This window comes from Glandiceps talaboti, chromosome 4 (genome assembly GCF_964340395.1).
Source record: "Glandiceps talaboti chromosome 4, keGlaTala1.1, whole genome shotgun sequence".
NCBI classification, from domain to species: domain Eukaryota; kingdom Metazoa; phylum Hemichordata; class Enteropneusta; family Spengelidae; genus Glandiceps; species Glandiceps talaboti.
The window spans coordinates 25,800,874-25,814,701 of record NC_135552.1 but is presented as its reverse complement, the minus strand read 5'-3'; the positions used below and the strand labels follow the sequence as shown (position 1 = coordinate 25,814,701).

The window sequence follows — 13,828 nt, the reverse complement described above, 5'->3', positions numbered from 1 at the left end:
AGAGTGATCTCTACTAACGACTCTTTAAACTTTGTTCTTACTTTTTTTCAAGAAGACTCTAACCTATTCAGAGTTAAAATCAATAACATTCTGGGGTCAGTGTATAAATATTAGAGGTGAAAATGATATCAAAATTTACTCATTTTAGAATCCAATATGGCTGCTGATTACTGTGTATAACTCCAGGGGGAAATAAAAGATTGATGATTTCTTTGAAAACATGATGGTGAACCCCAGATTTCTTGTATTATTTTAAAAGGACCAGGAGCAAGCAAGCTTTCATATTGCAAAGTTAGGAGAGAAGTGAAGCACTTTCCTTTTCAGAAAAAATTGTCCCAGAGATGCATTGCAAGTGAAGTCAGTTGAAATGAATTTTGTGTATGTCACATACATAGTGTTACACATATTCCATAAATACATGTTAGTGTTCATTGAAAACAGGTACAATATTACTGAAGAAATCTACAGCCTTTGTCTCTCATATTGAAGTGAAAATAAGAGTAAAATTGTACATTAGCTGACTATAAATGTCTCTCTTTATGTTGCCATCTTTTGCAGGGTAAGACCTTTGAGGTCAGTGAATAGTTTATCCTTTATCTTTGCATTCTAAACACAGCAAGATACTAGTCACAGAATAATCCTAAGTGGAAGTGTTACCATAAATACAACTATTAATTGATGGAAAGGTGACAAGCCGATGGAGGTTGTGACACCAGCACATTAAGTGATTGCAGATCAATGAAAGACTAAAAATACCACTGTGACATAAACTTTGTCAAGATCATGACGCACTTGGAGATTAGTCAACTTTTCACAAAAGTAAATCTGAAGTTCTCCAAAAGTAATTTTTCCCTTTGCATCCGCAATTGCTTCCATTACTTTTTATATTCCTAAATTTCTTTATATTACGATGTAGGATTTCTTGTTGAGAACAGAATTTAACCAATGTCATACTGATTTCATAGAGAAAGACAAAATTAGGAAGTCATTCTTACAGTGTTTTCACTTTAGGCAGAAACAAAATATCATTGAAAATTATGAAAAATAAAACCCAAGAAAATAATGAAATACTGATTAAGGTTTGTTTTTCATCATCAGATGAATAACTTGCAGAAAAAAATATTGTCTTAAGCAGCTGTGGGAATTAATTGAAAGGGTAATTGAAAGGGAGATTGACACAAACCCACGCATAGTCAATGACGAAATGTTTAATTCTTCATCACAGATTATTTTCACCATCTGGTCATGATGTCTTTAATACGCGAATCATATGTCTGGAAGCAATGTCTCCAAGTAGTTTAAATGAGTTTGTGCGTCAAGGGTACGTACTCACTGAAATGTCATCATAATTTTGAAGGATTGCTCAATCAAGAAAATTGTGAAATTGCGTATTTATGTGAAGAGTTGTGATTTGGTAAAGTCTGTGAGGATTGAGTTCCATGCCTTAAAGCTGTCAAAGCCAATTTAGTTGTTTTCAAAGCTATTTGTCAGATTCCAATATCAAAGAATATATGTTAACAACAGGTTCACATAAATTAACGACTGAATTGGTGAGTCAGTCTTCATAACTTCTAACCAACCAAGAACTTAGAAGTACTGAGAACAATAAAGAATTCAAATTGTCCCACTTAGTACATTCAGTTGCAAGTAATTAGTCTAACTCTAAGTATATACAGACTTGTTCATATTTGATTCATTGAAATTCACCAAATGTGCATATATTTGAAAGATATATAGCTACATATATGTTGAGTATGAAATGTACACGAATGTACATGTTTTGTGTGTACTAAAATGTTATTGAAAAGTCAACCATCATCAAAAACAAACTAACACAGCTTTCATTTCAAGGAGAATTCTCATATGATCTCTAATGAAATATTATGGTCTGATGTTATGAAAATGAAAAGTTACAGTTAGAAGAACATCATTCAAATTAAAAATGAGAAAATCTTTTATGAAACATTTCTTGTATTTACAAGCAAAAAGCTGGAAACCCCACTTTTCCCTATAGTTATATGGCTGCTGTAAAATGCATTTCTTAAATGATCAGCACACTGTTACATCATGTCATTTCTTAAAACTAAAGATGCACAGGATACCTAGTGACAGCACAATTCAGTGTCCAACAGTGTAAGTCCCAGTAATGTAACAAGATGGTTTTAAAGTGGCCACATGGATGAGGGTTGGGTATTTATTTGGATTTAAATTATTAATTTATAAAACAATTTTATCATGGCTTCATACTTGAAAAAATCTACGTGAAACAATATTGACAAAGTCTGTGTTTGTAACTCAATAAATTGAAAAAACCTACAAAAAAATGTGTAAACAGTTTGTTATTGTAAGTACAATAACAAAGATGCACATTTATGAAACTTGTGCAATTTATTGAGTTAAAAACAAGGACTTTGCATATGTTGTTTCATATTGATTTTTCAAGTAGGAAGTCATGATGATAAAATTATTTTATATGTTAAAAATCCAAAATAAATAACCCAATCCCCATCCACATGGCTACTTTAACAATGAGTAAACAGTCTCTTGTATTGAAACTTGTTTGGAATTTTGACAATATTTAGAAAATTATGTTATAATGTTATAATAATTAGTATGTTGACTGTCTTGATACCATTACACATATCTTGAAGTAGCTGTTATTTTAAATATACCTTTCATGAATTAAGAGGAATTGTTCTTGCCATTATTAAAGGACTCATATTGTATCTTCATGAGCTCTAATGAAATGAAGTTCATATGTGTAAGAATGAGAATCCCCTTTGATTTCTGAATTTGAAGTGTATAAAAGGGTAAACATACAAGTAGATGTATATGGATTGTTTTCATCTGTTAACTCCCAGTCCATCTATCATATATAAGACTGTGGTTGAGTGTTATACACAAAATTTAATGTATTCTCTACTTAGAAATACAAAATAATTTAGCAATGTAAGAAATTGTTTAAACATGCAAGGAAGGCGTTAAATCTTTGATATACATAGAGAAAAATTCATACCAGGAGGAAGTATAATTGAATGACTGAAATATCTTAATAATAATCTACAACCTAAGTGCAGCTGTCATGTATAATGAATGACAAAGATGTGATTGCACTCTATAGCTAGAGATGGGTTGTGACTGTAACTCGATGTCACTCCAATCAATGATACTGATACTATACACAACTTATGCAGATACTATACACAACTTGTGCAATAACATTGATGCATTTGTTTGCTTGTGACAATCAGGAATGAGACAAGGTTCATGCAAAGACATGCAATGTAATTAGTGTTAGTAACTTGTCATAGTATAAACACCACTGGATCCCGGATCCCATATAGCTATTACTGATTAAAAGGCCACACATTATAACAATCGGGTGTGACTTGCTGCTAAATTGATTTATTTTACAGCATGATGAGTTTTCAAAAATCTAAAGATATAAACTGATAAAAGCTTCAGTGCCAACTTACATCAGAGGTGCCTGCTGTTGATTATATCAGTTATCTTGTTTTTACCTAATTTGTTTTTGTTGAAGTCTTATAGCTTACTTCATTGAAGTGACCACACCGATGTTTCTTTCGATAGTTTTTGCCACTGACCACTGACACTATAGCGATTTGATTTTGAGTATATTGAATAGTATGACTGCAGTTTATATCCAGCATGATAATACTTGATTACATGATGGTGTCATATAGATCTTTGATATTGTTTGCCTGTCAAATCAATCAGTGCAAACATAGTCTGAGATGAACCTATATGACTGCACTCCATATCATGACATTGTGACTGTTATATGGTGTTGGGTTTCAGATGTGATATTTACCAATTAGTATGGGTGAAATGTTTATATGCAGTGATTACATCATATGTCCTGGCATTTGTGATAGTAAGGCAAGTTTGGCTGCATTATAAACACATCATTGTTATGCAGTAATTTGAGACACTAGACTACAACTGCATTTTCTGTCCTGGACACATGACTGACATGATATGTGATCTAGTGATAGAATCTTAAGTAACAGAGTGCTGCCATAATGGCTGTAATTATGCAACAATATAATGCTTCTACCAGAAGCATAGATTTAAATCTTAAATATTATACCATTCATTGCACGTCTTCTCCCTAAACAAGATAACAGGGGTGCCAAGCTCTTAATTTTTGAGTACCCACTTGATAAAATGAAAATCATGATTTTACCACTTCATTTTAAGTGAAAATGGTACCTATGCAAATATCCACCAGACTCATGGCTGCAGTTTGTCTGTAATTCCTGCACTGAAGGTATGAGGAGTATACATGTATGATATCTGTTCCAAATGTTATCAACATGTATGTCTGTATACTGTGTCTAGACATTGGTACATTTGGTAAAACTAAATGTAAAAACCAGATATTTCTTTTAGCATTTATATGAACAACTGTTTCATCTAGAAGCTTATAGTATTGATTACCCTATAATCATGTATTTAGTATATTAATTCACACAACAGTTAGTCTAGTTACTATATACCATGTAGTCGTTGTCTACGATCTCATTGGTGGAGACGATTATAATGCATAGACTGTCAGTGTGCCGTCTATTAAAGCCAATTTGACATGCCACTGAGGGTAATTTCTAGTGATGCACTAAAATTTGGTGTTCCCCTATTTATCTCTCACTGTGTGGTTACTCACAAGAAATGCCAGTTTTTCTCATTTTGACTCACAATAACAAAATTTGGATATCATTAGAGGACACACTGTAGAGTATGCAAACAGTATAAATTTTACTTTACGAGTGAATAAAACCTACATTGTAGGTATATGTGTTTTTGAAAGATGGCACCAGGACACTGACTGAATTCATATAATTGGTTTAACAGCTACATATATACAATGTATGTTCCAAACATATGTTTTATAACCTGGTTTTGATGGACAGGTAGGATTTCGTTTATGTAAAAAAGAGTAATTATGCATTAAGTTTTGCAGGCTGGCTTGACATGCAGGGTTTGAAAAAATCTGTTATTATTAAGTCCAGTGAAGCTTTGTATTTTAAGGGTCGTCACAATGATGTCTGATTTCTTTATGAAATTCACCTGAATCGATAGGATGATTTTGGGGCAACTCTGTACAATCATAATATCCAGAAAATGTTCATATTATGCAGTTACAAGGCTTGTTATAGACTTTCTGCCATCAAACATATTGTACACATGATCAGTTAAGTTGCTGGGTTTCAATTCATATAATACGAAAGCCCTGAATATCTGATTGCTGTCAGGAAAGATGATCGTTAACTGTGTGATTGCTCATGGGAATATAGAAATGAAACTTTCCATGCAGTTGCACAAAGCCTTAATCAAATGGAGTATGGTTAGGTCCCTGGAAATTTGTTGCCAAGATAGTCTTTAGCACATCTACCAAATTATACTGCATATCAAGTTTGGATCACGTTTTCAGAGCCGAGAGAAGTCGTAAATCTAAACTACAGTTGTCCTCATAATTTTGAGGATTTATGATAATATTTTGTGTATATCAGATGACCTTAGAAAGGATAGAGAAAAATATGACAAGTACTGACATTGTTTGTTTTCCATTATTTGTTTTGAATGTCACACCATATTTTTATGAAATGATAGGCTATGGTGTTTCATAAATATATTACACATCCTGTGCACATACATATTTATTAACCATTAATGTTAGAAATACAAAAAACAATTAATCCAGGAGTAATAACATGCATCCCATTATTAGTATTAATTATTAATAGGAACGAGTAGATGTCAGCATTTATTAAACACCCCTTTCTTTTATCTATTTCATAATCTGCTTTTGAGGTGGATGTAGTCTTATGCAAACATAATTTCTGTGATACAATTGATGAGAAGCCATGCCAAAGATGAACCTTTTTTCGTCCCAAATTATTGAATATTGGTAAGAGTAGATTGCTATATGTTACAAGTACATTGACATGGACTTTTAGATTCCTATCGCCATACGTCCCTGATATAATTCCTACAAGAACTATTCCGGGTCAGCATATTGAGCCAACCACCATGTTATGACCGTCATTAGTCAGTCCACCATCTGTAGGTGTCAAGCTGTTCCAGTTGAAAGTACTGTAACACCACACGTGTCTCTACCATCAATTTGCAAATGACTTACTTTTCTTTATGACAAGCCATGTTGTGGGTAAACAAACTATTCGTGCCCCTCATACACTATATGTACAGAGGAAGGTATAAATTGTCATGCAAAGCAATCATTTGCATGTTGTTTTAATATGGTCAGTATTATGTTTACCAGAATATGTTGTGCTGAACATAAACATCGATCTTTACTTGTGGTGGTTGAGCACTCTCATAGTTCTCAACCTATCTGTTTTGTTAATGGAAATCTTATGAATTCATCTTGAAAGTTTAAACATTGTTGACATTTTCAACACAAAGAGCACAAGAACTTGTTGGACATGAAGATGTGTAGGGACTGTGGTTACATGATTAAACATACCCATGTCTGTGCTGAGAAGTGAAATCCTTTCTGTGATAAAGAGTGACAACTTATCAACATCTCAGTAGTAAATACAGAAACTTTTATCATTGAATGTGTGAAAGTGTTCGAAACTTGGTTAGAAGTGTGAAAATGAAGTTCAGCAATTGCATTGATGCCATACCCCCCCCCCCTCATTAAATGAACAAAGTTCGCTTGTTGAGCTTGTGTGACATTGTCCAATTAATTGTCCCTAATTATTAGCAGACTTTACCATAAATTGGTTCATGTAATATCAGATTTTTTCATTTTGACATTTTTGTGAATTCACTTGGAATTAAGAACTTCAACTTAAAATGTTATTTTCAGTTGAACATCCAGCTGACTTGTTCCATATCTTTAGCTAATCAGATATATTTTAAATATTGTTCTGCCAATATCTAATCATTAGTACAATAGTTCTGTTTCTTTTTTTTATTAGTTTAACAAGCAATAATTTCATTATTTCATACCAGACTGTTTTGGCTTATTGAATTATTTGCACTTTACTAAATTTATGTAGTGTAGTGTAGTGTGTATTGTAGAAATCAGGTCATGCTTAAAATGGGTTAGTATTCAATTAATTGTCTATCAATTATTTTGTAGCCAACAAGGGGAAAATGTAGGGTTATTGCTATTAGTTAAATGAAAATATTAGGGTTTACATTGCTATTTTAATAGTTGAGTGATGTCAATTCAGTCAATTATGTGCATATTAATAATAGGCCAATGACAGTGCAATTTACAAAATGACTTATAAAAGATATGATTTAAAAAAAATGACCTGATTTGTTAGTAAAAGTAAGCCTTATTGATAGTCATTATAAAACTTAAAAACATTAATAACAATACAATTATTAACCATGGATTTATTTATTATAAAAAAATTATCTAAAACATGATTGTGTTCTCCAAATTTTGTTGTCACATGTCATAGTTATTGTTCTAAATAGCTCAAAATCACAAAAAGATATTGTCAAACTTATTACTACAGGTGCATTTGCATGTAACATATAGGCCAATTGTAACATTAAAATAAATCTGATTAGCTAAAGACTAGCTATAGATATGATTAGATATTGACTAATGATTACATATTTTTTATTTTTTTTTATTTTGAACCAGTCACTGAAGTAATAGTTTTTATTTCGAGAGCAAGCTCATAAACAAAATAAATTGCACGAACAACATAAAAACAGACACATAAAGACTAATTTACAGTACACATTTAAAAACATTCAATAAAGAATCTTCTCCAAAATTTACTATTATTGGCAGAACAGTATTTAGAATAAATCTGATTAGCTAAAGATTAGCTATAGATATGGTAAACACTAGAATTTTGAACTTTAATATTCATTAAGAAAGCTATAATGATATACAAATATTGGAACAGTCAAATATAGATTCAGTCTGTATAGTCATGCTATTGAATTAATTCTCAAATACATGTACTCACTTTTCTTTCAAATTTTAAGTTTTTTTATCTCTGTTTTTCCAGAGTATTGGGTAGAATTTAATTTCTGTGTCAGACAGAGCACCTTCTCTCTCCCCCCCCCCCCCCATAGTGTTAGATAGGCTGATTTTGGTTGTACATTTTATTGTGCTTCATTAGGAAATTCATAATTATGCAATTTGAATGGTAACAAATACAGTACTATTTGAACAGAAAATGTATGATTTTTTTTTTACACCAAATTTCACCTTGTGTGACTTTTTCTTTATGTCAGTTTATATTGTTGTAGGCTTATGACACTTTGTCTAGATAGATATACCTGATAATATATAGGAAACAATGTAAAACTGTGGCTTGTAAGTCTAAACTATGAGCACACTTTTTCATTCATGTAAAATACAGTATAAGGTAGCACTATGTTATGAGTCTATGATTATGTCTATGTTTTGAGAAAGTATGTAGCATAAACTATTGTTGTGGTAGTCACATCTGTAATGTACTGTTCATATAAAACAAAAATGTATGATGTTGTTGTAATGTTGTACTAGTAGTGTACATCTGGTAATGTTAGACTGATTTTGCTAGGCTTTGGGACCCCCAGTAATGAAAGAGGTAAATCAGGTAAAACTGGCATGTTTCCTATACATCACGACAATTTTACAATCTATTTGGGGAACCCTGGTAAAATGACTGCAGGAGATATCAGGAAGATTTTACCTTCGTGACTGGCCTTTAGCAAAAACACTCACTGATATAATCCTATCAGTCTGTTCAAGCTGTGTTCTATCATTTTTTTAGATGGAAAAAAACAAATCAAATTGCAAAGCTTGATAGATATTTGCTTGGAGTATGATGTTGTAAAAAGATATTTGCTTAGACTTTAGAGTGACCCCTCCCCCCCCCCCCCCCAACTTTCTCATTACCTGGCCGACCCAAGTTTTCAGCTTCGACATTAAAATAATAAAAAAATAATTTTCACCTACCTATAATATTTTGTGGATCAGCAAGTGTCTGGCCTGTCGGCGTCATCTACAGAGGTGGCAGGCATGGTGACGATGATTGTTAATGAAAAGGGCATTTCTTTCATGACGGAAGTTATTCAAGTAGGGGGGAGGGTTTTAGAGGAGAAGCAATGCCAATGGTGTAGAGAAGCTGGGCCTGTTACCAGGAATCCAATAAAAAGAAGATAGAGAGGAGGAAAAGGAGAGGCAGAGAAACATGAAAGAGATGATTTTTTTAAACTTAAAAAAAACATCGACTGACCGATTGTTAGTTGCTATAAAAAAGTAATGAGAAACAGAAAAAAGGGTCACCCTGACAGGTAGAACGTCTGTTATATACTCGGATCATGGTACTTCTTAGCTATGTGTGTGTGTGTGTGTGTGTGTGTGCACATATACATTGGTGTTTAATATTCACATATATTATATGCATATGTATATTATCATGTAATGCTTTGTAATCATGACAATAAACAAGCCATTCCATGATATCCCTATATTTATATGATACATTGCGTATATAGTCAAAAAGTGACAGAACTGTAAAATCAAAATATCATCCTGTTGATAGGCAGGGAATTTTTACCTTTGTTGACAACAACTTGAGTTGTTTATACCTATGGAAGCAATTTGTTATGGTGGAAAACATACCGTGGCTTACAAGAATGATTTCTACTCATGCTTGCAGTGTTGTTGTCTATGGCTCATGCACATGTTATGGTCACAGAATCACTTGCACTCATGCATATACCCAGAATATAAGAGAACATTTAGATGATTTTGCCACTGTACCATTTATGTTTCATAGGGTCCTATAGCCATGTGGATAGTTGTTTCTGTGAGATACTGAATGCCACCTGCATAAAACACAAGTGGTAATCATGTCCAACACTGCTATATTCATACTTTTATTAATCTACAAAGATGCAAGATATCTTATATCTGGATGTCAATATTGTCAATATTAATAAATAATAAATGATAAATAATAATTCTGAGTATGCGTGACTGTTAAAAGAAGTGGGTGGACAGGCCAGGATTTGCTGACTTGGAAGAGATGGTGTTGTAGGTAGATTAGTAGACTTGGATAAAGAAGAACCAGACACCACCGGATATTGAGACTTATTTACTTGTATACTTTAATAACTGTTGATAGATGACGGATGGCCAGACAGACGGACAGATGGACACTGACAGACAGACAGACAGGCAAACAAACAGACAGACAGACTTGTATTGTGACATATGATTACTGAAAAAAACATGGACTTTAATACTGATCTCCAAGTATCATCAGTATTTACCAAATCATTATTTTTCCAACTAAGCTTTTTGCATAGATCTCATTTTCACACATTTCAGTGGAGCGCCATCATCTTCATGGTCAAAATTAATGTATTTCTCAGGAAAGTGTGAAGGTTCAGAAAGTTGAAGGATCTTCCAATTTGGGGTTCATGATTGTCATGAATAGCCACTTGTTGATTGAAATCTAATGAGTAGGTATTCAACTCAGTCAAATTAAATGACCATTGTGGAGTCAGGTAGAAACTTTATAGAAGAAATTAGATATTCATGAAAAATAACAGTTACAAATAGTTACTACCTTTGATTGGAATTGTTCATTCCAAAATGTTGAAATTGGTTTCAAAACTATGCAACCATAGAAACGCTGTTTACTACCTATAAATGTCAAATTTTGAGTTATCTATTTGTATCTAGCATAAATTCAATGTAAATTAAAAGTAAGATTTTATCTACTTATTTGCATTATTATATAAAGACACACAAGAAATGTTTAACGCCTCAACATTTGCTTATGGAGATATTTACACACTTTATAAAAGCTTATCATTTGGATGTTTGAGACACACACAATCAAGTGTTTGAGACACGCACAGCGTTTGGATGTTTGAGACAGAATCCTGGTCATAAGAGCTTAGCATTTGAGGATTTTATGCAACAATTTACTCAAAAACAGGACACATCAAAAGATGCATCAGTCTGAGGCAACTTTTCAAAGCATTCCCCTTGTACACTGTTAGAACTTTGTGTGGTGTTCAAGATCACACAAAGTTATTGTCAGTCCACTCACTCTGTTTATGAGTTAAACTTGTTGCATGTAACTTATCAAATGTTAAACATTTATGACCATCACAAGATGCATCAACTTGGATATACATAGCAGTCAGTCTAAAAGACAAGGATTGTGTGTGTCTACAAAACAAGGATTGTGTGTCTCAAATACCCAAATGCTAAGCTTTTATGATAAAAAGTGTACAAGATTTAGTTGAAATCCTTACTTGCATTATTCTTTAAAGACGCAAGAAATGTTTAACACCTCAACATTTGCTTATGGAGATATTTACAAGATTTAGTTGATATTGATAGCATTTGTGAGTGGGCAGTCTTTCTACAAGGACTGTCTTAAACCCACTGCCATAATTAATAATTTATGACCCAGCTAGCAGAGTTTATTTAGAAGGAGGACACAGCTGAGTTATAAAACAAGAAATTGTAACGTACTTTCCCCAAAGATCATCTTGATTGAAGAGGTTACTTTAGAGCAGTGATATCAGTTTGTATGATTTTGAAAGATGAAGAATGTCCTTCTGTCTGTCCATCTGTACAGTATTCAATAATTGCAATAAAATTTATGTACTATTGAGTGTAAAAACAGCTAATTTCACACCTTTAATAGTTGGCTTTTCAAGCAATTTCATTCCAAACAAATCAGTTTCTATGGAGTTTATTTAGAAATAGAAAGTTTTATCCATTTGATAATATCACTGATCGATACATTTATTTAGTATGTGAATGTATTTTCATAATAAAATTGAGTGTAACGTTATGTTTATAAATATTAATTGAATAATTTCATTTTCATAAGAATGTCTTACAACAGAAGTGACAGAAATCTAGTCAGCTAGGAATTCACGACTGCTGTGCCAGAAATTGAAGTGCATCTTTACAGCAATATGATATTGTACAAATAAGTTCATCTGACTGTTTGAATACTTCTGTTATTTCCATATCTTTTATTAACTTCTGTGCAGAAGGGACAAATAAAATGCAATGAGGGATAGTGTTACATCTTTGATATCAATTTCTGTCCATGACAAGATGATATTTTAAATATAGAGGTATGGGAATGTTGTCATATACAGTCAGAAAAATGTATGGATATTTAAACTACTGTAAAAGTACTAGGTTGTCATTGGAGGGGTAGTTGCTCTCGGGGTATAGCTCGTGGTAGGGGGAAGCACTCAACTTGGCAACTCGAGGTACACAGAATCAAGTTTCCAAGACAGTTGGAACGAGATTATCAAATATCATACGATGGCTACATACTGGTGCAATAGAAATCATATAATTATGACACTACTGTGGAGTTCTTGATTTAAGTTCAAGGTACAAGGAAAATGTTATCATTTACAGGAATCACAGCTTAAATAGTTTAGAATAATTTCAAGTTTTCATTGACATTTCATCAGCATTATCAGGGCTACGGTTGTTCTACAACAGCTCAATCATGTATTTTGCTCAAGACACATGAAATAAGCTATTTATTAAAGACTTACTAGTAGCTTGAAAGTTCAGAGTCTTTCCATAAATATGTCTTCCTTGAAAAAATGTAAATAAACAACACAGTGTTGTATATATAACTGTTGCATTATAAAGGGGATCAAAACTTCAACAATTTGTCATGATTGCAGTAATAAGGACTTGCAAGCAAATACTCCTGGTTTCAAAATTGGCTAATGAAAGTAAAATGACAATGTTATGCAAACGTCAATATAAAAAATGTTTTGCACATGGTTAATACTAAGCACACACATTGTAATGGTGTACCAGTTTGTGATCACTTCAATTAAAGGTATTCAATGAACTAGTTTTGGTACAGTTTCATTTTAATGGTCACTAGTTTGTGTAAGAGTACTTCTGATGGAAACTTTCTGTTATTCAAAGTTTGTGTCATAGTTAAAAAAAAACCAAGATGTTAATGCTAAGTTACTTGTATATTACCTGTACTCTCTGGATTTACAATATCTTAGTGAAGTCAGGTAGGGGGAATACCAAACTAGTATCAGAAGTCAAACGAATATATCAACGCCAATCTATCAAATAAATTGGAACAGTATAATGTTCAATTAAAATTCTGTTATCGTTTCAATCTCCCCCAAATTAAATCTGAAGGAGAAGTTTGAATTCCTGAGGGAGAAAGTGTAGTCGGTAATTTGTTTGTGTCCCATGTGAATAAGTTCGGTGAAAATTTCTTTTGAATATCGAAAACCTGGATCATTGTGTTTGGTCTTCCGATTAGACACTCTTGATTGGGTAATTACAGTTCTAATAAGGTGTCCTATTTTGGTAGGTTTTAGTGTCATTTTGGATTAATATTGCCGTCCTTGCCATTGCATACATTGACATTTAATATTGAGGACGATGGAAATACTGTGGCAATGCAGTCCTTTTACAATGTGATGGTACACTTGTTGTGAACTGTAGGTCCGAGGTCAGATTGTATCAGATACTGACTGATGCTTCGTAGACTTAATGGAAATTTCCTGCAAAGTGCACAGTGTAACAAAGATTGTACTATAAAAGGGTTGATATTCACCAGGATTTTATTTCACTTAGTTCATTGCTAAACAGATCTACCAGACTGATTCCCTGTTGATATACAACAGTGACACATGTACACACTCTTAGACTAAATTGAAACTCAATACTAAAATAGATTGACGTGAAATTTTTAACTCACATTATTAATTGTAGCAACTACATATAACCACTACAGTACTCTAAAAGTCCACTAATGTTATGAATTCACTTTGAACCAGTGATGAA

At 32.8% G+C, this 13,828-nt stretch overlaps 1 protein-coding gene across 1 annotated transcript in view; it reads left to right on the top strand.

Moving 5' to 3' along the window:
• The window catches only part of LOC144433573 (voltage-gated inwardly rectifying potassium channel KCNH6-like), a 159,321-nt gene that overhangs the window by 85,100 nt on the left and 60,393 nt on the right, over positions 1 to 13,828 (top strand). The window lies entirely within an intron of this gene.